The sequence below is a fragment of the Dendropsophus ebraccatus genome, chromosome 4 (assembly GCF_027789765.1).
Source record: "Dendropsophus ebraccatus isolate aDenEbr1 chromosome 4, aDenEbr1.pat, whole genome shotgun sequence".
Lineage (NCBI taxonomy): Eukaryota > Metazoa > Chordata > Amphibia > Anura > Hylidae > Dendropsophus > Dendropsophus ebraccatus.
This window is the reverse complement of record NC_091457.1, coordinates 123,503,204-123,528,034: the sequence shown is the minus strand read 5'-3', so window position 1 is coordinate 123,528,034 and position 24,831 is coordinate 123,503,204. Positions and strand designations below refer to the sequence as shown.

General features: G+C 41.8%; 1 protein-coding gene across 7 annotated transcripts in view; it reads right to left on the bottom strand.

The window, feature by feature from the left end:
- PRICKLE2 (prickle planar cell polarity protein 2) overlaps window positions 1-24,831 on the bottom strand; it is a 215,061-nt gene that overhangs the window by 52,899 nt on the left and 137,331 nt on the right. Inside the window, exon 1 of one of the 7 annotated variants that reach the window (XM_069966927.1) lies at window positions 9,709-10,268. The exons of the other annotated variants lie outside the window; for them this stretch is intronic. The gene's annotated coding sequence lies outside the window, so the exon portion shown is untranslated. Of the gene's footprint in view, window positions 1-9,708; window positions 10,269-24,831 lie in introns of those variants that run through there. 7 annotated transcript variants of the gene reach the window in all.

Below are 24,831 nucleotides of genomic sequence, written 5' to 3'. Positions count from 1 at the left end.
CGAGCGATGATGTCATTTTATGGCATGTCTCCTGTACTGTACTGGCACAGACTGCGGGAGAAGGAAGAGGATCTGACCAAACCAGGAGTGGAGGAAAGGTAAGTCGATTGTATATTTTTTATTTGGTAAGACTAGGGGCATCATGGGGGTTGACTACAATGCTAGGGGAATCATGGGGGTTGACTGCAATGCTAAGGGCATCATGGAGGTTAACTACAATACTTGGGGCATCATGGGGGTTACTGGGTCACCGGGGATACAATACTTTGCCTTGCCCCAGGTGCTGTCAAAACCGCCCTCAAATGATTTTGTAAATAAACAAATGGCCCTCAACAGGAAAAAGGTTCCCTGCGCTATACTAATAGATTCCTGAAATTTACTTGGATTAGGAGTCTGCAGTTTCAATATGCCAAGTAGAATAAACCATTCTGTTTGGTTGGAAATCCTCTTTATGCCCACCCACATGCACACCACTCAGATTGGCACATATCAGATGTGTTGTGTACAATTATACATTATCATTGGATGTTACAAGTCAGTATCTTATACAAAGTAACATTAGTATTCAGTGATGGGAACAGGTGGAGGGGTTACAACTTCTCAGTCTTGAGTGTTTTTCCCACTTAATATGTGAAATTATTTAATTGCCACATACTCATGGAGGATCTCAAGAGCAAAATAGTAATAATATTTAAACCCACCACGATTCTTTAAGTGTCCCTGTCGTTATAACTTTCAAAATCTAAATCAGCAGTAGATAAGATATAAAGCAAGTTTGCAATATACATTCTTTTTTTTTTCATGGAAAACATGGCACTTCCTGTTTTCTGATTCTTTTTTTCTCAAAAAAAAACCAAAAACAAACAAACAGGAAACAGTCAGAAAACAGGAAGTCCTGTGTATCCCAGGCCATCTGAGCGGTCACAGAGAGAAGGTAGTCATGTGACTAATGGACACATTGAGCTGTGACTCTCTGTATTGGCCGGAATTTTTGTGTTTAGTCTGTTTTTTTTTCAACCAGCACAAGTCAGAAAAATCTGCCTTCACGAGACTGGACCTGGATTTCTGGTAAGTACAACTTTGTTTTACAGCATGATAACAACAACAAAAATAATGAATGTATATTGCAAACTTGCTTTATTTCTCATCTACTGTAGATTTAGATTTTAAAAGTTCTAACAACAGCAACACTTTAACATCCTGTGGCCCATGCCCATAGCAGGTTAGTCAATGATGTCATGTTCATGATGCTCAAATGAGGTGTGACCAATAGCTAACTGGTTACCATATAGTCAGTAAAGCACTCTTCATAGACAAAGATGTCCAGAATGCAAGTGCATTGTACACGTCTATCCACAAAACCATATAAAGCAATGAGGACAAATTCAGAGGTATTAGGAGCAGACTAAGAAGAATGTAGAAACCTTGAGGGAGAGGATTAATGCACGCCTGTGGGAAGTTGGGTTATATGCCATGGACAAGTCATTAACCCCTTAAGGACAGAGCCAACTTGCATTTTTGCACTTTGTTTTTTTTCCTCCTTGTGCTTAAAAGGCCATAGCACTTGCATTTTTTCACCTAGAAACCCACATGAGCACTTACTAGTCATTGCTCCCACTAGCCAGAAACCTACTCCACACTGATGAGGGGCAAAAACACCGAAACAGCTGTCTGTGGATGGATACCTTGCTTAGGTGGTTTCCTTAATTGGAGACATTCCTTGGCTTGGTTGTTCCTTCCCGGAGGAAGGTCTGGCTAGTTCACTGACGTCGAGACACGTGATGGTGTCTCTGCAGTGTTTTTTTGCATATTTGATTTCCCAGGGGGCAATGTTCTAGAATACACTGACGTTGAGACACGTGATGGTGTCTCTGCGGTGTTTTGGTTGATCTCCCTGAGGTCAACCAGCGTCCTTTTGCATGCACTAACTAGTCATTGTTCCCACTAGCCAGAAACCTACTCCACACGCCGTTTTTTTTTCACTCACGCTGTTTACCGTGCGAGATCAGGAATGTGATTAATAGTTCGGGCGATTACGCACGCGGCGCTACCAAACATGTTTGTTTATTTATTTATTTTTATTTATAACATGGGAAAAGGGGGGTGATTCAGACTTTTATTAGGGGAGGGTTTTTTTTCTTTACTAATAATACCACTTTTTTTTTTCTTTTACACTTATACTTGAGATCTCCACCACTATAAAACTACCGATTAGGCTGCATAAGTAATCAGATGCAGCTATGAACTTTGACAGCTGCATCTAATTACTTTATTAGTGGGCACGGCGATCGGACCGTGCCGGCTTATAGCCGTGATCCCGGGCTACATGCGGCACCCGGGACCGTGGCGGTTCAGGACGGGGTCACCGCGCAGCCTCCCTCTGAACTCTCCGAGGCGGCCACAGGGCGTAAATATATGCCCTGTTTCGTTAAGGGGTTAACAATATACAGCTTATAGTGTTGCCAGGTGCCCCTTTGAATCTCTTTCCCACTATTTTAACTTGATCACATTGTAAAACTCAACTCCGATCCTATCACTAACTACACCATGCCCCAGTATTAAACCTCATACCAGGCTATGCTATCAGTGACTGATATAGACCACATCACTGTTATAGGCCTAAAGTGGATGAAAAGCCTGGCTATGGCTAAAAACAGAACAAATTGGGAGAATTGAACCATTTCCTAATTCTACTTCTCTCCCAGGAAATGGGATCAGCAGAGCTGGGTTGAGCCATAGATGCTGGCACAAACAATTTTGTTTTACCCAAGATACTACCCAAGAAGAGCCCTTTAAAAATCAAAAAGAATAAAAGAAAATAAACTAAATAAAAGATAAAATTATTAGTTTCCATCCCTTTGATATCATCGTAGCAGGCATTGGCAGCAGACTTATCAACTCAGAATGCTGATTAGTTGCCATGGATTCCAGCACATTCTGTTCTCACACATTATATTTTCTGCTTTTTACCTCTATAATACTGTAACTTGGAACAACACTTTGCCAGAAATGGAAGATCCCCGATGCATTTTATGCTACATGAAAATAGAAATCTAACTCTGTAATGGTTCCAATGTATCTGACCTAGATATTATGTAGGAATAACTGGGGACCTTATATTAACAGTAAATGAGAGTAATCTGGTGTGGTCTGCATTTCTTCTGGGCCGCAACATCATGCTGGAAACACTGAAAGACAAACAGCATGCCGCATACTCATTGACCGCTTATAAAGCAGTAATGTAAGTCAGGATCTAAGGAATAAGAAGGATGTTTATACAAATAATCCAGAGTTATGCCTCCCATTATATTATATGTCATCTCTTTTATACATTATGAATTTATTGTGCAGACACAGTAATGTGGCCAACAGACACCTAGTTAAAAAAGGGACTTTATATAGGTTTAACACTGGTCACAGTTCCTGCTTGACATATTTGCTGTCATTTCATGAGCATTTGAGTATGTGGTCAGCAGAGTCATCTTATAATCATTGGAGGAGGTGGTCAGCAGAGTCATCTCATGATCATTGGAGGATGTGGTTGGCAGAGTCATTTCATGATCACTGGACGGCGGGGTCAACAGAGTCATCTCATGATCATTGGAGGATGGAGTCAGCAGAGTCATCTCATGATCACTGGATAATGGGGTCAGTAGAGTGATCTCATGATCATTGGAAGATATGGTCAGCTGAGTCATTTCATGATCACTTGATGGTGGGGTCAGAAGAGTCATTTCATAATCACTGGATAGTGGGGTTAGCAGAGTAATCTCATGATCACTGGATGGTGCGGTTAGCAGAGTCTTTTCCTGATCACTAGATGGTGGGGTTAGCAGAGTCTTTTCCTGATCACTGGATGGTGGGGTCAGCAGAGTCATCTCATAATCACTGGATGGTGGGGTTAGCAGAGTAATCTCATGATCACTGGATGGTGCAGTTAGCAGAGTCTTTTCCTGATCACTGGATGGTGCGGTTAGCAGAGTATTTTCCTGATCACTGTATGGTGGGGTCAGCAGAGTCATCTCATAATCACTGGATGGTGGGGTTAGCAGAGTAATCTCATGATCACTGGATGGTGGGGTTAGCAGAGTCTTCTCCTGATCACTGGATGGTGGGGTTAGCAGAGTATTTTCCTGATCACTGTATGGTGGGGTTAGCAGAGTAATCTCATTATCACTGGATGGTGGGGTCAGCAGAGTCATCTCATTATCACTGGATGGTGGGGTCAGCAGAGTCATCTCATAATCACTGGATGGTGGGGTTAGCAGAGTAATCTCATTATTACTGGATGGTGGGGTTAGCAGAGTAATCTCATGATCACTGGATGGTGGGGTTAGCAGAGTCTTCTCCTGATCACTGTATGGTGGGGTTAGTAGAGTAATCTCATTATCACTGGATGGTGGGGTTAGCAGAGTAATCTCATTATCACTGGATGGTGGGGTTAGCAGAGTCTTTTTCTGATTACTGGATGGTGGGGTTAGCAGAGTATTTTCCTGATCACTGGATGGTGGGGTTAGCAGAGTAATCTCATGATCACTGGATGGTGGGGTCAGCAGAGTCTTCTCCTGATCACTGGATGGTGGGGTTAGCAGAGTCATCTCATGATCACTGGATGGTGGGGTCAGCAGAGTAATCTCATTATCACTGGATGGTGGGGTTAGCAGAGTCTTTTCCTGATCAGTGGATGGTGGGGTGGGCAGAGTCATCTCATGATCACTGGATGGTGGGGTCAGCAGAGTCTTCTCCTGATCACTGGATGGTGGGGTCAGCAGAGTCTTCTCCTGATCACTAGATGGAGGGGTCAGCAGAGTCATCTCATTATCATTAGGTAACTAGTTAATGAGATATGACAGCTCTACTATACAGTGGGATGCCAAAAAAGGTACAATAGCAACACCATAGACTATACACAGATGTAATTGTGTATGCCTTCCCTTTGTCAGTCCCTGGTCTCTGGTGAGAGGAGTTCTACTAAATAGTTTCCTGGAGTCTGCATTAGTCTCTGTATTAAACACTTCTCTGAATATGAACTCCTGTCTATTGCAGCTGCTGTAAAGCACACAGTTGCTCTGGCTATATAGACAATGAAAGATGTATGACCATCCCTTGGGAAATACTTACAAATAATAAATACAGTGGGGGAGATGTACAGAGCACAATGCACCAGGACTCCTACACAAAGCAGCACACCCTAGGCCCAGACTCTACACCAGAACTCTCACGTGGTTTTGGTGTGTACTTTGCAGATACTGGTGTATCCCAACGTGCGGCTGTATATATCCAATGTACTGATGCCATTTTATGGCAGGCATCTCAGTGATATAAGCGCTCAAACATGACATGAAGACATTAGATTGCTTTATCTCCTAGGTTTCACAATCACCGACTTCCTCTTTGGCCTTTCAATGGCTCATCAGCACAAACCCAGACAGCCAATAAAACAACATTGCATTGGATATCCATAAATCCTTTATGGGGACTCCAATAAAAACAATGTTTACAGGAATCCTATACAATCAGCAATGTTGCTCAAGGAAGCTGTGAAGTTCTTTGTGTAGCCAGCTTGTTAAACCTCATCCTATATATAGAATTAAATTCAATGCAGTGACTCACTGGTTAACACTACTGTCCTAAGCACTGGGGAGAGGAGTCCAACATTTGTATGGGATTTCTATGTCTTTCATGTTTTCTTGCTCTTTCCTACCCTCATAATATAGGCCGATAGGTTAGGAGGAGTGGGCTTCAATGAAAGTGGAACATATATTCTGACATCAGCACTGCAGAATATGTTGTACTGTATTAATAACAATACATAATATGCATGTTACCAAAACAGATGTGCCCAGGTATAATGTATATCTGATATAATCTGGGAAGTCTAAACATAACCATAGAGTCAATATAGTGCAACTAAAGCCAGCACATAAATGGGGGATGACCAGCTGGATACTTTTAATTGCCTAATTAGAAAGGTCATTGTTTTGGCTCTTGTACATTCCAGCTGTTAACGAGGAATTAATTACCAAGAAATTAATTCTTTCCCATTGCATGCATGAAGGGAAGGCATGAAGCTATGACGACTTCTAGCAGAAAACACCGTCAAACCATCATTATGTAAATGTACTGCAATTATTTATGTCGCCTTACAAATCACCTATGGGGCTGATGAATAATTATGATAATGCAATCTAGCCTCATGCATAATTTTAAAAGGAGACTGTAAATAAGAATAATACAATGGTCTGGATATTTGTATTATAAATATGCAAAAATTTAAAGGAAATTTTATATATATATATATATATATATATATATATATATATATATATATATATATAAAACAATAAATGAAAATGAAAAAATACAAAGTAGAAGGAGGGAAACATTATACCAGCAATTAAAATGATAGATTATTGGGTCAGCTTTCCAGTAGAAGCGGTGGGGGCTTATACTTAAGGCAAACATATGGCTGTTGTAAAGATGAGGCAGGGAGTCTAAACCCAATACAGGACCTCAAACAAAATCAGATAAAATATAACAAAAATAGTTTAAAAAAAAATAATAATATGTAAAAATATTTTACATATGCCAACCAAGCAAAAATATAAGTGGGGAAACCCAACAATATTGTTATAGAGGAATTACCTCCCATGCAATGGGCTGAATATGACCTTCTTCTGTATTAAATGCTGTGTCTCTATGTAGGCAAAAACAAGAATGTATAGTATATAGAGGGGAAAGTAAAACATGCATTTTATAGCTTATCATATATTTCCAGTGATTTGGAACAGACACCCGGCATGAAATGATTTACCCTGCGTGTCTGAGATTCTCGGCAGGAGTTCCCAGAGTCACGTTAATATGGATATGGCTTTGAGTTTACAGGTTATCTTTTGATCAGAAAATTGGTCCGTGTAATTATTCACATACTGGATGAAATGGTTTCCTTTCATTGTTTTCCTTGAAATGTTAGGAACACATGGGATACATTTCCTTGTGCAATGTACCACTCTTAAATCAACTCCTCCTGGGCTTCGTCTCCCAGGAATTTATTTAAGCTTTTTTTTATGTGTCATGGCGACAAATGTTAAATTAAACATTAATTTAGTGCTTCATACATCATCTACTGCTACAATAATCAACCTTCATACCCCTACCGAAGCTGCTCAACCCTTCTAACGAATTTTCCTAATCTACAGACCCCTACTGGATGTGCCCAACCTACAAACTCCAAATGAATCTACCCACCCTACAGATTTTTTCAAGATCTGCCCTACCTACATACCCCTACAGGATCTGCCCAACCTAGGGTCCGCTACATGATCTGCCCCACCAAGAGCTGCTGCAGCATCAACCCAACCTACAGATCACTACAGGATCTGCCAACAGAATGTGCCCAACCTACAGTGCCCTAGGGACTCTATGCAACCTAAAGATTCCAACAGAGTCTCCCTATCCTCCAGATTCCAACAGAACCTTTCCAATTTACAAAGCCCTACATAAAGTGCCCAAAATACAGTCCCCTACAGAATGTGTCAAACACATAGTCTCCTACCAATCCAGCCTAACTCCCTATAGAAATACCCAATGTAAAGACTCCAAAAGATTCTGCCCAACCTACAGACCCCTACATAATCCGCCCAATTTACAGACCCCAACAGAATGCACCCTAACTACAGTTTCCTTCAAAATCTGACCAGCCTACAGCCCCCACAGGGTCTGCCCAACCTACAATGCAGACAGAATGTGCCCTACCTTGGGTTTCCTACAGAATCTACCCATTCCACAGCCCCTTAAAGAATCTATCCAAATCCCTAGAGAATGCCGAACCTATAGACCCTTCACATATATTACTACACCAGTCCGCAGTAATGAGATTAAGTCTTGAGTGTCAAAAAATGTGTCACGTTTGCTAGCTAGGAAGAAGTATTGACTACTGTTGATAGTGTCAGGTCACTTAGTACCGACCCATCTGTGCAAACAAATGGGATATTATTAAGCTCAGTTTACTCAGTCACTAGGAAGCAAACGCAACAGCAGTGTCACCTCTTCTAAAAAAAAAATGCCTCTACAGATGTAGCAGTGCTAACTTCCTAAGAAAGTGCTTTACTAAGTCGCTCAATGGCGCTGCCATGACCTGGCATCAGTGCCCTGGGTATTTTGCCAGTGATCACCACATTTAATTGTATCTGTATTCCCTCCCTCCGATATTACCTAATGGTGCCCAAGATATATTGAACATCTTTTAAAACACCTGGTTTGACACATGTAGTAGTTTTTTTAAGCAGTCATCTGTCAAAATTAAAATAGAGCTGAGTGTCATTCATCACAATATCACATTGTATTATCTGTTATTAACACAGAACTGCTGGTAAATGTCTCATCTTATCTTAGAGCGGGGAGTTACCACAATGCAGGAATTATGCAGCTCTAAACATATTCAGCTCTGCTACATCTTCATGTCACCCATGAGGGCAAATCAATGATTAAATCTATAATTATGGTAATGGTATGATTCTTCATGAAATAAACCTCAGTAACTTTATTGGTTACGGTTTCCTCCCACTGGGAGTCAAAGATAGCCCCTGAGTTATAAATGAGGGGAAGCCTTTAAATTGATAAAGAAATGATGAATGAGGCACAATGGTGTCTGGACGCCTGAGCCCCAAGTCAAATGGACACTAAATAAATGGAATATGCTAAACTGGAGAATGACTGCATCTGCTGTGAATAATTATCTTGTCATTATTCTGCCCCAGTAGAGAAAAGGTAGAGTGGGTCCTGAGGATGGGGTAAGACGCTCAGCTCCAAACAAAGGCGAAAAAGACCAATCTCTATGTGCAGCAGGTCACACTCCATTGCCCCCAGCAAATAACCAACATCTTTCCCCTAGCTGCAAATAATAGATCACCACAAGGGTGAACACAGTAAAATACAATCAATGTATCCTTCTGTTATTCCAAGGGATACACGGCTGCAACATTTATGTTCAATGCCTATCTATCTGTTATGTAACCAGGTAACAATTCTGAATGAAAATAACTTCATAGGTTTACCTGCAGTCTTATGAAGACACCATATGGGCTGTGTCAAATCACAAAGCAAGCTTTACTAAGTACACTAAAGACGACAGCCAGATAGACAGATATTATAACTCACAGATGTATCAGCCATCAGATGTATGAACTTTGGCTTCAAAGGTAGATATAGACAAAGCAATATCCTGTCCACGATAACTATAAAGTCCAGATCAAACAGAAACATAAATATAGTAGATAGATAGATATGAGATGGATAGATAGATAAATAGATAGATAAACAGATAGATGAAAACAAATATGCTAAATATTAGACAGATATTAGATAGATGATAAATAGAATCTGTAGAAAATAGCTACAAAGAAAGAAAGAAAAATAAATTGTAAATGTGGATAGATATGCACACAGATAGACATGGGTTGGGCGGGTGGATAGGTAGATAGTCCAATTAGAAATAGTAGAAAACACACATATATTGCATAGATTTATAGGTAGGTTACAATGTACAGTGTGCTGCATTTCAAGCTATCTTTCTATCTCTCTCCAAACAAAATGTACTTTGCAACCCAGCAAGTGCTCAGAGGACAATACAGCCATGTATATAGACTACTCATACAAGTTAACCCAGAGCTTTAGGTATCCCTGTTCAGAATAAGAAAAGGCACATACCAGCAGCAGCAGGGACTTCCAGATCTCAAGCAGAGGAAATAGCTCCCAGCTCCTCGGAGACTCTGCTAGTTAGTGAGTGAGCTGCTCTCCTCTTCCATGCTGCTCCAGCCTCACACAGACATGCCCATCCAGCCTTCTGCTCTGCTGCTCAGCTTGACAAGACATTGGGAGTCACTTGAGCTGAAATGAGCAGTAGGGCTTTGTCAAAGCCCTTTAGAGCAGAGCCACACATCAAGCAGCAGGCTGTTGGCTGAGAAGAAGTCTACTGTGCAAGCCATCAGCGGGACAAGTGGGATTCCTGCCCTCTCTGGCTGGGTCTTTAAGAAGAACCCCCCTTCTCCCAAATCTCCTTTTTCTTTACAGGATAATTCCGCTCAAGATCCAGTGCACACAAGGGCGTTCAGTGTTCCCTTTCTTCTGTTAAATGACCCTTTTGTAGCAGTAGCAATGTTATGTCCAATTTGCTCTCCAAGATCTTGTAAAGGAAATAGTCAGCCCTATGGAGAATAATTGCCAGCTTGCTCTCTCCCTGAGCCAGAATGTGAGCTAGTTGCAGAGCTCGCCTATGCTGAATGCTAATGAATGCAGTGATGTCAGCAGCAAACCCCAGTCTGCCCTGGGACCCTTTCAATGGTCACTGGCTGCTTCCTATCATTCATTTACATATAAATCGACCTCCCCTAACAGATCAATAATCCCACTGGGTGTTTAGCACAAACACAACCCCATTGAAACTGTGCTCAGCGTAGTTTTGTTGCAAAACATCTGGCAGCGGTACAACAATTAAGAGAGGAACGATAGAACGCAGGGTTTTTTTTTTTCTTCCTTTTTTTAAGCTGATCTAGTTGGTCGATGACCAAGCACGAACATGTTTTCCGTATTATGTTACCACTTTGTATCAAGCATCTGTTTTTTGTTTCTTTTTTTATCTTAAGTGGACGTAGGTTATTTAAGGCAGCTTTATATGATTGCAGAAGTTGTAGTATGTGATATGGAGACATCCTCAATTTGGATCCTGATTACTTCTGACTTGGGTAAGGGAAGGGTTAGATCTATTGGTCGCAAAAGAAGATTGTAGTTAAAGGGTTATATGATTTAGAATGGGGGGACGTAGGACCCAGCATAACCATGCATTACCTATTTTAACTGCTACTATGTAATAATTTATTTCCCCTCCGGAGGCGCTGCAGGGTATGCTGCCAGCTTTTCCTGCTCATTGCAGCTGCCAACTGTGAGTGCCAGCAGCAAGATTAGAGGTGGATCCTACCAACAAAAAGACTTTGTAAAAAGTAGATAATTTCTTTAAAAAAAAAATACTATAGGCTAAGGTGGCCACAAATGTAGTGCTGGGTGGCCATTATGACCCACAAAAACTGGTTGGCATAAGCATTTATAATGATTAAAGAATAACATGTGACAGAGGGGATTTCATCACATCAGCACAAATTCTGTTCTATTTTTTTAGATTTTCAGCTATATAAAGCCGTAGAAATACACAAATTGAACATTGGGCAAAAGTTCTAACAGCACAACAAAAAAATAAATAATGATGGATCCCTCATCTAATCAGGGTTATACAATTGTGCCTTTGCCCAGCTTTTGCATAGATTTTTTTTTATTTAACCAAAGATCTATCTATCTAGGGGTTTTGAAGAACAACGGGAATTCCTAGTGGTACACCAGCTGTTTTGAGGTAAGGTCTCTAATGGCGGTTTGTCTTGGCTTAAATTTAGAAGAAATTCTGCCAAAACCTGAATTTTTAATATACCATAATCATAAGCAGTTATTATACTGCATACTGTGCAATAAACCTCACAGCAAGCATTCTAGATTCTCAGCAGAAAATAAACTACAGAATATTTTTAACACTGCCCCTAGTGGCCATATTAAGTACAATTTAAAGGAGTTATTCAGGACCACCCCTGTCCTTAGGTTGTGTGTGGCATTACATTCAACTCCATTTACTTCAATGGAAACCACATGCAAAAGCCCACCCAAACTGAGGATAAGAATGACAATTTTTATACAGGCCTAGATAACCCCTTTAATCAGCAGAATCACTGCCCCTAGTGGCTATATTAAGGGAATACTGAGTAGTCAGTAACAATTCAGTGGAAACATAGATGAATTCCAAGCCCATAGCTTATAATCACTCACTAGGGCAGATTTATTAAAACTAATAATAATACCAATAATATACTAAGCTAAAGCCCTATTAAAGGAGAAGTCTGGCAAAAATTTTTATTAAAGTATTGTATTGCCCCCCAAAAGTTATGCAAATCCCCAATACACACTTATTACGGGAAATGCTTATAAAGTGCTTTTTTCCCTGCACTTATTACTGCATCAAGGCTTCACTTCCTGGATAACATGGTGATGTCCCAACCCGACTCCCAGAGCTGTGTGGGCTGTGGCTGCTGGAGAGGATGATGGCAGGGGGACACTGAGGGACACAGGGCACTGGAGGGACACTGAGCATCCCTCTGCCATCATCCTCTCCAGCAGCCACAGCCCGCACAGCTCTGGGAGTCGGGTCGTGACATCACCATGTTATCTAGGAAGTAAAGCCTTGATGCAGTAGGTGCAAGGAAAAAAGCACTTTATAAGCATTTCCCGTAATAAGTGTATCTTAGCCCCTCCCACAACCTTAAGCGACTACCCCCCCCGGTCACATGTAATAGCGTTGGCAGCGAGCGGAGAACAAGGAGCAAGCGAGCGTTGATCTGACAGCTTGGCGCTCGCTTGGTCATCCAGATTGACACGTGTAATGCGGTTTTAGGCTGAAGAAGCCCTGAATATATCAGTAAGGTGCACAATTAAACAATGCCACCTTGACGCACCTAAAATCTTTTCACTTTTTTACACCACTAAAGGACAAGATCCACATTGAGGTTTGTATGTTCTCTCCGTGTTTTCTATACAAGTGGTTCAATGCTTGCCATTTCCTTATACTCCGCAAAACATCCATTGCTCCATATGGTCATCATTAATGCCTTCGGTTGTTTTAATGGTGTACAAAGTGGTGTAAATAGTCCTTCGTGTCATGGACATACAACAAATCACAAGTGCCTCTGCAATATACTGAAGGGCAAGGACGTTTCAGTCTATTTGTTTACTCATTTTAGCAAGGAACACTTTAAAGGTAAAGGAGACTGAGGAGTAAATGGATGGTGTTTTCATGGTCAATTAAGGAGTTTCCTCTCCAGCTCAGATTACATTCTGGTCCAGTATATAGCAGTCTAAAGTCTGTTGTTTAAAGTGACTGGCCCAGGCTGAAGCACTGGAGGCGGGCCGACCCACCCTTAGTGGGAAGAAACCCCAGCCCCTCCATGACATGAATCCATTAGAATCAATGCAACCCTATCATAGAGGGGCTGGGGTTTCCTCCCACTAAGGGTGGGTCGGCCCGCCTCCAGTGCTTCAGCCTGGGCCTGGTGGTACAGTCACTTTAAGTATACCCACTGCAACTGCTTAATTGGCCAATATTGCCATGTTTAATAGTGATTTTTGATTTTCAGCCTTAAAGGAATCTGCAACAAAGGAACAAATAGATATGTGAATGAGACCAGTTTTGTAGAGCTGTAATATAGTTTCACTATTATGGCACAACCTGAGTCTAATAAGCCAAATTGGAAATTATACGTATAGGCTATGTTCTCACAATGTCTTTTTTTGGTCAGTATTAACTGAGGGCCGTCCAGTAAAAACATTTTGATGGTGTGTGAACATAGCCTTAATATAGTGCTAAGATTGAACTGCCATAAACAGCAACATAAAATCACCATATAATGCCTAAACTATAAGCAGCATTCAGGAATTACTCCCATCAGAGTCCACATAATGCCATCTAGCTACCCCATAATGCATCAATTCAATTTCCAAATAATTCAAACGAAATAATGGTGATTGGATTTAATTTGCCAATGGAGTTCCTGATCTTGAGTGACTCCTAGGAAACTAGCACCCTAGGCAACTGCCCACTACAGATTGTTCACAAAAGGTAGAAACAATTTATTTCAACAACTTAGGAAAAATCATGCGAGACCGAGAAGAATGGGTTACAGATGCCTCCTTTAAGAGGTCTACCTGAAGTAGCTTCTAATACTAATAGAGAAGATATATATTTTTCCATCTTTGTTGCCTTTGGGTAAGTTGGAAATGTTCCATACAATTGTGTGATAAACCACAAAACGTGTCGACGCAAGACAAAGTAGATGTGCTGCATTATGTATTCTAGAGTTACGAAATCCGTGACCTTCTGTTTCTGCTTCTCATCCATAGAATCAAGCATTGCAGGTTTCAGTAGCACAAGTGAGCTAAATTATTCATCCGGTTCAATAAAGTTTAGAGTGGAAGACTATGACATCAAGGGGGGGGGGGTGCATAGCGACCAGTGTGTAGGATTGATTCTCTGTACAGCACTTCAGCAAGTTTATATTACTGCTGATGGAAAATATATTGAAGGATGCTGTATATATATATATATATATATATATATATAATGCGTCCAATATGTCAGTAACAGTTTTGCCCATATATATAATTAACTCATAAAATTGCTGATGAGATAAGAAATCAGCAACATTAATTACTATGAATGGAATATGGGTGTGTAGATTTAAGTAAAATTTTACACACTCCCTAGGCATAAGATAACTTTTACAAGCTTCTTACACCTTTGAAGACATTAGCGCACACACCCAATCACATTTATTGGCTGAATGACATGGCTTGCCTGTTTTGTAAAACTATTCGTGAGTTCTACACCAGGCTTATAATGAATGACCATACAATACCTGTCTTTCTGGATCGCCCCATTCCTTAAAGGAAAACTATCAGCAGGTTAGAAGAATCTAACCAGCTGATATCTCCCTATAGTGCACGGGGTGCTGAGGAGGAAAGTAAGTTTTCCACGAAAATCTTTTTCTTTCAAATCAGCTGTGTCAGAAAGTTATATAGAATTGTTATTTACTTCTACAAAAAAAAATCTCAAGTGTTCCCATACTTATTAGCTGCTGTATGTCCTTTAGGAAATGTTGTTTTATTTCCAGTCTTACACAGTGCTCTCTGCTGACATCTCTGGCTGAGACAGGAACTGTCCAGAGCAGGAAAGGTTTTCTATGGGGATTCATAGAAAACCGAGACAGAGTTCCTGTCTCGACCAGAGATGTCAGCAGAGAGCACTGTGTCAGGCTGGAAATAAAACAACATTTCCTGCAGGACATATAGCAGCTAATAATTATGGGAAGACATGAGATTTTTTAATAGAAGTAAATTACAAATCTACATAACTTTGTGATATCAGTTGATTTGAAAGAAAAAGATTTTTGCTGGACAACCTCTTTAACAGGAAGGATTTATAGTCATGTATAGCAATCATCTGCAGACAGCTTTGACATCCACTAGCAAATTCAATAGCACTTTCTGGACGCAAGGCTGGTGTCATATATGACAAATCTCGTCAAGGAAAAAGATTTAAACAACGTCCATGTTGTTCTTGCATCTTGAGCATAGCTAAACACGTTAAAGGACAACTCCCGCGGGACCCCCCCAAAAAAAAAAACACAGACACACACAGACACCATACTCACCATCCCTCCGGTGACAATCGCCACTCCATTCGCCCGCCGTCCGCCTCACCGTCACCGCCGTCTGACGTCCAGCGATGTCTCTGATTTCCGGGTCCTGGGGATGGAAAAGGCTGCCAGTGCGCTTGCGCACCGGCAGCCTTTTCATTGGCTGGAGCGCATCACATGGCTTCCAGCAACCTCAGCCAATCAGGGCTGACGAAGCTGGAAGCCATGTGATGCGCTCCAGCCAATGAAAAGGCTGCTGGTGCGCATGTGCACCAGCAGCCTTTTCCGTCCCATTCACTCTCTATGAAGACGCCGAGGAGGAAGAAGACCCGGACCGCCCCCCGGCTCTGACGTCGTCGTCACCAGATGCCGCCCGGGAGAAGAGGACCGTGACGATCGTAATAGGTAATGTATAAATTCTTTAACTTCCGGGCGGGGGGGGTTGGGGGTCCGAAAGTGGGGGAAGGGGGCCAGACCGGGTATTTAACCACATTACAAAGTTATATAACTTTGTAATGTGTGTTAAATAAGCTAAAAAAATTTTTTCGTGGGAGTTGTCCTTTAAGGCAACCTAAAGTTCTGCAGCCGCTATACAGTATGTCCTACCATGTACAGCCAGCTGAAACCATTTACACTCTATAGTACAAGACAACTACTGGCTGTAGGTAGTTTTGGTGGCCAATAATTATCACCCCAGATCCACCTGATAACATACAATTTTGGCTGAAATCATCAAGAAGCGGTCTCTTTCTAATCTCTTCTTGCCGCTTGGTTCTTATGTCCTTTTCGTAGGACCCCCATGGTGACACAAAGGACAAACATACTGTATCTCACCACCTGCTGCTTTTGGTCAGGGGGGCAGTCATAAGCATTGCATTATGGAATGGCTGACTGCTATTTACTACATCCTCCTGAGAAGTCATAAATACCAACATAGCAAGCTATGCACAAGAGGCAAGGACATTATGGACATTGTTTAAATCTTTTTCCTTGACGGGAGATTTATTCAGAGATAATTAGATGTGTTATACATATATGATACCAGCTATGTGTCTTGAGAGAGCAGCTGCTTCTATTGAAATTGCTAGTGGAAATTGCTAGAGTTGTCTGCTACCATACATGACTCTAAATCCTTATGGTTAAGGTGTCCATACACTTGTTCAGCCCGATCGCCAAATAATCAGGCAAGTTCAGCTCGGCCAAGTCTATCATTTGCCTTTTTCGTCTGCTATAATAGAGCATAGAACTGTAGATGTGGACAATGCATTTGCTGAATGGCTGATGTAACCACCGTCTTCTTTAAAGGGGTTATCCAGTGCTACATGGCCACTTTTGCACCGCTCTTGTCTCCAGGTTGGAGGGAGTTTGAAACTCAGTTTCATTGAAGTAAATTAAGCTTATTTGCAAACCACACCTGAACTGGAGACAAGAGTGGGGCAAAAGTGGCCATGTTTTTGTAGCGCTGGATAACCTTTTTATTGGTGCCCACAGTTGTGGGACAGTGGCGTGTAAAGAAAGAAGAAGAAGAGGTAAAAAGGAAATATGGGTAGGCCATGAATCAAGAATCTTATTAAACAGTTGTCAGCACTTTATTAGTTATTCCAAAGGTAAAGCTTTAAAGGGAATGTGTTACCTAAATTTTCTTCTACTGATTAGAGTTAGATACAAAAAATAGTTCTTTTATTCTAATCTGTTTCTATTTTATGACTGTAAATTTTTTATTTCACTTTTTGTACACTTTTATTGTGGCTGTCATATTGCCGAGGCTGTTCTTAACAGCATTTAGTGACATGCTTTACTGCAGCCTCCGTGAAGAGGGTGGATACAGCCGGAGGACCGCCTGGAAAACTGGGATACAGCCATAGCCATAGGCTGTATCCCAGTTTTCCAGGCGGTTCTCCGGCTGTATCCACCCTCTTCAAGGAGGCTGCAGACAACGGGAATCAGACGTCGAGAGTTCAGGTTCATACGAACCCGAACCTAGGCAGGTTCGCTCATCTCTACTCATGGACATAGATTGCAATAGACAGACTCTGTCGCCTTGAGATGAATGTAAAACATTACTGAGCATGCTCTGTGACCTTTAACCCCTTAGCGACCCATGACGTATCTGATACGTCATGGTGCCGCTCGGGGTGTTCAGAGCGGGGTCCCGCCGGGACCCCGCTCTGAACGGCGCTGATCCCGGCTGACACGTGCAGCGCCTCTATTAGCCGGCGCGGGTCCCGTTGCCGCGTCGGCTAATTAAGCCTCTAAGTGCAGCTGTCAAACCTGACAGCTGCACTTAGAGGCTTCAGACCTCACGTCCCTTGTGTCTAGTGGGACGGATCTCCCCCCCGCGATGCGATCGCGGGGGGGAGATCCGTTCTTCTGCCCGTGCCGGGCCTCAGCGTCGGAAGGACGCTGATCCCGGCTCGGCAATAGATTGCTATGGCCTGCAGCAGGCCATAGTAATCTATGACCGATCTAATCGATCTTTGCTGTGTATATACACAGCATTGATCTCTATGAGATCTATGGGACTTCTAGTTACAGTAAAAAAAAAAGTAAAAAAGTGTTTTTATTAATAAAAAATCCCCTCCCCTAATAAAAGTCCAAATCACCCCCCTTTTCCCATTTTATAAATATAAATTAATAAATAAATAAACATATTTAGTATCGGCGCGCGCGTAATCGCCCGAACTATTAATTAATCACATTCCTGATCTCGCACAGTAAACGGCTTCAGCGCAAAAAAATTCCAAAGTGCAAAATTGAGCATTTTTGGTCGCATCAAATCCAGAAAAAATGTAATAAAAAACAATCAAAAAGTCGTATATGCGCAATCAAGGTACCGATAGAAAGAACACATCATGGCGCAAAAACTGACACCTCACACAGCCCCATAGACCAAACGATAAAAGCGCTATAAGCCTGGGAATGGAGCGATTTTAAGGAACGTATATTTGTTAACAATGGTTTGAATTTTTTACAGTCCATCCGATACAATATAAGTTATACATGTTATATATCATAGTAATCGTAATGACTTGAGGAACATGCAAAACAAGTCAGTTTTACCATAGGACGGACGGCGTAAATGCAAAACTCCCCGAAATCAAAACAAATTTGTTTTTTTTTTTCAATTTGACAGCGCAAATGATTTTTTTCCGGTTTCGCAGCATATGTTATGGAAAAATAATGCCTGTCATTGCAAAGTACAATTGGTTTCGCAAAAAATAAGCGCTCATATACGTCTCTAGGTGAAAAAATGCAAGCGCTATGGACTTTTAAACTTAAAATGGAATAAGCAAAAGCGCAAAAACGAAAATAGGCTTTGACCTTAAGGGGTTAAAGTCTTTACACAGGGAGCTCTTTCTACTGGTGTCACATAACTTTGCAATGCTGTACAGATCACTTTACAGCAGCCTCCTCTTGTCACTACAGACATAACAGGAAGTCTCAGATTAGTTTTAGCCCCAGTGGTGGGAATGACAACTGCAAGATTGTCACAGGCCACCTTAAAAGTGTCAGTGGAGTGTCATAGAGGCGTGGCCAAGGCACTAACGTTTCTTAACCACATCTCTATGAAACTTCAGAACTGCAAAAAAAAAAAAAAAGCATTTACTTAGGTGACTGCAGATTCTACAGACAACTACAATAAAGGTATGGATAGTGTCACAACTTACATAGCTATGAACCCATGTAAGCAGTTTGGGGTGTCTTTTCTAGCTGAGAGTTTCCCTTGAAGGCTATGTTCCCCCTTCAGGAACATAGCGGGGAAAGGCGGCCATATTGTAATATTGACGGCCACTAATAATAATTATTAGAAGCCATCTATTTTGCAAGTTGGCTGCCTTTTCCCAGCTATGTTCCAGAAGAGGGAACATAGCCTTAGGGCTTTTATCTACACAACACGTGTCTGGGAATTTTCTAGAATCATACTTGAAATGAAAGATGTTATAGAATCTACAAAAAAACAGTATCACCCAGCATGCATTTCATACTACTCATAAAGATATCATCCCAGTCTGGTTACCACATTGTCTTGGTATCCAGCTGTGATCTTCTGATTCACATGGAGATTGCAAAACCTGGACAACACAAACCGCTGATATGTTGTAGACCACATAGAAAAGCCATGATGCGCCTACCAAACATGTTAATCCTTCAGCTATAAAATCTTTAAAAAAAATGTTGGAATAATACTAATAATAATTCTAATAATAAATGGTGCACTGAAGCACAAGAAAAATATGGAATATATGAAAAAAATAATACTGTAATATGGATTGGCATTGTAGACCTAGAAGAGGCACCGCTGGCTACAGGAGGATTAAGCTCAGAGTCTCCCACTGTAATGAGATGTATGTTTGCAGAGGCCGAATCTTATCAGATAATTTTATCAGCGCACATCTTGTTATCAGGGAGGTGGAGATAGATGAGAGGGAAAGACCTGGAAGGCCCTTTGATTTGCAGCAAATTGCTCAAGTCAGCAGGGAAATAAAGAAGAGTACATTGGTCACGGAGTTCAACACATAGAAGGAAGATACAGATCCAGGATCCTTTTCTGTTATTGACTGGCTTATCTAGGCTTCCTAGCTATGCACAGTGCACACAGAAGATGCTTCATTGTGACCCGTAGTCCTATTTGACCTTTGAGTCATATCTTTGGAACGTCCAGAATTGTTATTTTGGCTGGAGACATAGGAAAATTTTATAACAATTTTTGCTTGCTTCTGTGCTCTCCAAAAACATTTTCCTATATAGCGGCATGAAGCTTTTATGCCTTGAATTAAAACCAACATTTTAATTTTTAATGCAAATACTGCTTACATTTGAGAAAATATGTTTTTTTGCATTTCTTGTCCTTTCAATCTGGAAAACAGAAGGTAGCTCTACCCTTGGGGCGTTACAATTTTTTGCATACAGATGATTTAACCACTTTAGAGCAGATTACTATAGTTGTAAAAAATGGTACTTGTTATATATAAACTCTAGGCAGTGATTCTGCTAATAGAAATGCAGAAACCATATGGCTATATTGTGATTTGTGAGGGATTCTACATCAATCTTTGATGATCCCGATCTCTATACGGTAGTGGGTTATAATAGAAACTTATGGGATGTTAGCACAGTGCCAAGTCCTGGAAACATCTGGATCACTGTGGATCTCAGACCCTTGCATGTAAACCCCAAACTGCTAATAGTATTAAAGGGGTGATCCAGGACTTTTTCTTTATTGATTTATCTTACTGGCAAGGCTATGACCACCATTGTTATTGAGCTATATGCCAGAGTCTGTATATTGTGTAGTGGCTGGGCTGGTTTACTGCAGTTTACCTACTAACTGTGCACAACGAATGGCCCTGTCTGCTTCAGGGCTTGTTCTCTGTGTATGTGCCCATGTAGCGACTCTGGCAAAGTCCCAAATAACTCCATTAATGGACCTAGTATTAGGTTCTAAACCCCATTACTGGCAGCATTATTACCTGCATCAACTTAGCTCTGATAAACCTTTTACCTTATATTACTGCGACACCAGCTTATAGGTTGAGAAGCATTGGCCTAGATCTTTGCTAGCAAAAAATTCAGAACCTTGTGAGCTCTGCCGGAGCTCCGTCGTTCCCTGTGCGAGCAGGAGTAGTACGGCCAACTAGGGTATAATAGGGTCAGTGGGTCTCCAATACCTAGACGCTGGACTCTCCCTACCTCTGTAAGCGACTCAGAAGGAACATTGTTTGCACAAGACGTCAGATGGGTGAGATAACACCATTTATTATTTATTATTTATCTGCTCAACCCCTGATGTTTCTGTGATTGCTGCGGTGGCTCTATTGGCTTTGGAAGGTCTAAGGCCACCATATGTATATAGTCTGTTTGTGTTTTGTGTCATGTGGGGATTAAGTTTTAATAGGAATTAGTAAAAGTTATATTTTAATTGTAATACCCCTTCTAGAATTTCTTTGATATATGGAGGTATAGCCCACTAATATTAGCATTATCTGACTAGTTTCTGGTTGTTAATATCTACAGAGCAGGTATTTACCGTGTGTATGCTGGAGGAGGAGGAGTATATATGGTGAACCCTTGCACCTGCGGGTTGCTGTTCCACCTTTTGTTTTTTGTCTGTACTTAAGCCACAAGCAGCGAGCAACCTGCAGTGTGAACAGAGTCATAGATGTGCTGCCGAAATTCCCCTTTTTTCCAATCGCTTATTGGGCTAGGATTCCAGGTTCCAAAAGTATCTTCCTCAGTCCTTGCCTGTGATGGTGCCTAGTTTACTAGTGTATCTTGACCTAGCATTATGACCTAGCATTATTCTCTGCATTGATTTTTTTGGTTATCTGACTTCTGGCTCTTAACTGTTCGACTACCCTCTTGGATTCCGTATTGGAGGGGCGTGGCTTGCGCACGTGTGCTGGGCAGCTCCCGCCACAGACATCCTTTAAGACCTCTATTAAACCCCTCCACCCAGGTTTGAAGTTGGAAAGAGCAGAGGAGGCCCTGTGGAGCACGGCATTGGCATTGGAGCAGCAGCGGCGGCCATGATGAAGACAAGACGGACACAGCGGGAAAGCGGGAGCAGTAGATCCAAAATGGCGCCGGCACGCAGCACACAGACCGGAGCGCTGAGCCTGGCAGTAGTGGCACGCCTGGAGAGGTTGGCTAGAGAAACCCCTGTGTCCCCGAGGACCCGTCAGAGTAGTCTGCCGCCTACCCCTGCCCCTACTGATATTGCGGGGTCCAGATACAGAGTGTTGGAGATGGTGGGAGGACTGAAAGAAGAGGGGGTGGAGGCTGCAGAGGTTAGGCTCAGCACAGCAGATGCCTGCACTAGCCCTGCCACAGATGTCAGCACAGTGCAGAGGGAACCTACACTAATGGACTTGATGAAAGCAATGAATACCTGTAAGGTCTTGACTAAACTCTCCTGCCGGGTGGGGGCATAAAGGAGGACATCTCCCTAATAAAGACATGATCTACAGAGGGTGTCTGAACGTATCACCTAAGTGGAAAGCAGAGTTAGCTCTGTAAAAGACACCATGCTGCCTTTAAACCCTTAAGGAAGGAGCCCAAAATGGCCTTAAGGACCAGGACAATTTTCAATTTAGCATTTTCGTTTTTTCCTCCTTGTCTTCTAAGAGCTACAACTCTTATTTTACCAGCTACAGGGCCATGTAAGGGCTTGTTTGTTTCTGGAACAGATGTACTTTGTAAAGGCACCTTTTGATCTACCATACCATGTATGATGGAACCCCCAAAATATAATTTATGGGGTGAAATTGAAACTCTTATAGCGTTTCCATTTCTTCCACGTACGGGGGTGTATTGTTTTTTTTTTTTTTGTCCCCTCAGGGGACTTTAACATTCTTACATTGGATTTCTTACACTGATCATTGCTATGCCATAGCATAGCATTGATCAGTGTAATCAGCAATCATTGCATAGAGCCTGCCTGTGCAGACTCTATACACTGAACACTGATCTGACTGACGGGAGGAAGGTAAGAGACCTCTGGCAGTCAGATACAATGATCGGAATGAGCCTGACTGCGGGGGTTCTGATTGGTCAGTGGCTCCTGCCACTGATGTAAAAGCCGGGAAAGTGAGCGCAAAAATGAAAATTGGCGTGGTCCACTGGGTCATTTTGGGGTTGGTCCTCAAAGGGTTAATGGTCTAATTAAGTAGCAGGTTAGGGGGCTGATGGGGCACTTACTTCAAATGCTCACCACTATTGGGCTGCCAAAAAACACTTACCTACAACTTTGGTAAAGTTATTTTCCATTTCAGGAAGCAAATAAGTTCATAAGAGTCACCACTGACCCTAATACTTGGTGCAGCAAAACCCCTTGAGGCCCAGATGTTGCAACCGTCATATGGATCTTTAAATACAGAGGCATAACAGCCCAATGAAATGGAACCACAGTCCAAGTGTGATCTTCTGTAGTTTTATGTATTTTTGTCCATTTTCCTAAAGACAGGAAGCATGCTTTACAAAGGCGGGTGCACCAAGGATTTTTGTTTGTACAGCTAATGTGAAGATGTCTGTTGTATTCAACTCCATGCTGGGCGCACCAAGGACGCAGCTATAAATAGAAGTTATTTCTATGTGAAAAGAACCTTGCATTCATATTCAAACTTTTTAAACCGGTGATAGAATATAAATTACACTTCTTTCATTAGAATCCATGTGCCTTTTGGTGCTCTCCTCAAGGAGAAACTTTACCCCTTCATTCCCATGATAAAGGCCTTTCTGCTAGCCAGCCACCACCTCACTGTGTACTCACAAGGGGCAAATATAGAAGATGATTAACTCTTCCTTCTGGAGCTGATTTAAGCTAGGCTAATAACCCTAGGCTAAAAAAGGGAAATCAAAGAATAGAAAAAACACAGCTACTTTCTTGCAAAAACAGCACCACTCCTGTTCTCAGGTTGTGAGTAGTATTCTAATTCACCTCCATTTACTTCAATGGAAGTAAGCTACAAAACCACGCTCAAACTGAAGACAAGAGTGATGCTGTTTCTGGAAGAAAGCGGTCCTATTTTCTGCCTGGATAACCCCTTTAAAGGAGAAGTCCGGCGAAATTTTTATTATTGTATTGCACCTCAAAAGTTATACAAATCACCAATATACACTTATTACAGGAAATGCTTATAAAGTGCTTTTTTCCCTGCACTTACAACTGCATCAAGGCTTCACTTCCTGGATAACATGATGATGTCACGACCCGACTCCCAGAGCTGTGCGGGCTGTGGCTGCTGGAGAGGATGATGGCAGGGGGACACTGAGGGACACAGGGCACTGGAGGGACAATGAGCATCCCCCTGCCATCATCCTCTCCAGCAGCCACAGAGCAAGCAGAGATAGGTAGTCTATGGAAGCAGCTCAGGTGCATGAAGATGATGCAGATGATATCTCCTGGGGGTTGGGTTACCAAGTCAATAGACAGCTAACCCAGCCCCCAGAGAGGCGATCACATGTCCAGTGACTACAAAGGGAGGGGGGAGAGGGAGCTGTGCATGGTCAGAGTGGACCGAGAGTAGAGGATTTTACACATCCAAAGCCGATAAGAATAAGAAAAAAAAAACCAGGGAAAAGGTGCAAGATAGATCATGATCTGCTATGTTGCCTTCACTGCCACAGACTGTAACCCTCATGTATTTCCCAAGATTAGACTGACAATTTAGTCACACAGGGAAGCGATAAGAAAAACATTTCCATCATATGACAGGGCTCCTTACAGTGTGTATAACCTGTTAGGAAGATATCCACCTGTCTTGGGATAACGTCAATCCTAAATCAACAATGTTATATTCAAGCTTTCCTTTAGTGTTCCTGCTTCAGAGGTGTCTTGCAGCTTTCCCTCCTTAATTCCCTCAGGAAATAGAACATACAGAAGGTGGATATTACTGCGCTGACGGGTATCTGCCTAATAGACAAAACATTATTCCTATGCTATTCGTCAATATAAAACCAAGAAGCTGGTCAACTATATAAAAGGGTCTAAGAAATAGTTTATTCTTTTTACTGAGGCAGAATGGGGCTGGTGACTCTGCGGTCAATT